Below are 1,340 nucleotides of genomic sequence, written 5' to 3' on the forward strand. Positions count from 1 at the left end.
ATTTTATTTTATTTTATTTTATTTTATTTTATTTTATTTTATTTTATTTTATTTTATTTTATTTTATTTTTATTTTATTTTATTTTATTTTACCGTCTGCCATAAACATATTTCTGTCATAATTTGATCAGTATGAATGAGAAATCCACAAAAGCGTGTATTTTCTTTTGAGCTGCAAAAATCGCCTCGCTGCTGGGTTATCGTCGTGTTACTTTATTATAAGCGATTCATGTATATATTATACCATGAATGATGCTGAAATGCAACATACATCTCATTGCTCTGTTGGGTAAGGTAAATGATCACAATGCTAAGTCGTCTGAAGTCATGTTTACTTGAAATGTGGTACGCAGGTTCGTGCCCCTGCCAAGTTACTGAGGATTGGTGGACGCTTCGAGAAAACTTCTGCCATTCTATGTTGTTCCGAAACATTGAATTCAGGTTGTGAATGTATGAGTAAAGCAATAAGTTATATTAGTCTCGTGAACCTTGATGAGATTTGAAAACTCTTTGTTTACGTCGATTTCCTTTTTCTTTTCTAAATAAAATCTAAAAGAACTAATCATGAAATCTTCTCCCTCTTGAAGTTGTGTATTCATGCACAGTGCACCAGAAAACAAGTAGCTTCACCTCATCATGAATAATCATTTGATGGTTTCAGTGGAATGGAACCTCACTGGCCATTGGTTTTAAAGGAAGGAAACACGGTAGTTAGGCATGTTTTTCTGAAGGTGTTAACCATTAATCCACTGAAGGGGTACAAGTACGCAATCTTTCCATCCAACTTACACTCCTCCAACACGTCTCAGACAGAGCACATACACCACTAAGCTGGAAGGTAAGCTGGGACTACTTTGATGGAATTAGGAGCGATATCGTTTTCAGAATCGTTTTCAACCTCTATGTTTGTCAACCCTGATTGTGTCATGGATGTGATATTCTGCAGGCGAGAATGAAGTAATTCCTATATATTGCTATTCAGAGAGGACAAGCCTGTGACTTTATATTTCTAATTGGCTTTATTTAAAGAGTCTTATCTTTAGGACCTCAATAGAATATAACTTGCTTCATTTTTTATTTTTAGAAGGCACTAACTTTACATTTCAACACACCATGATAGATATCTGTACTAGTAGTTAACTGGAATATGGCTTTTATTGTTGTTGTAGGTGGTACACATTTCAATGTGTATTGTTGAATATGTGAAATCTTGGAGATTCTTCAGCATGAAAGAATTTCAGGACAGTGAATCAGTAACAGGACTGTGTTTTGTGTTGATTCCTAGTTAGTTTGACATGCTGTGCATACACTATTCTTGCAGTGACAAAGGTCCCACAGCA

Source organism: Lipophrys pholis (genome assembly GCF_963383615.2).
Source record: "Lipophrys pholis genome assembly, chromosome: 2".
In the NCBI taxonomy this organism is placed as follows: Eukaryota; Metazoa; Chordata; class Actinopteri; order Blenniiformes; family Blenniidae; genus Lipophrys; species Lipophrys pholis.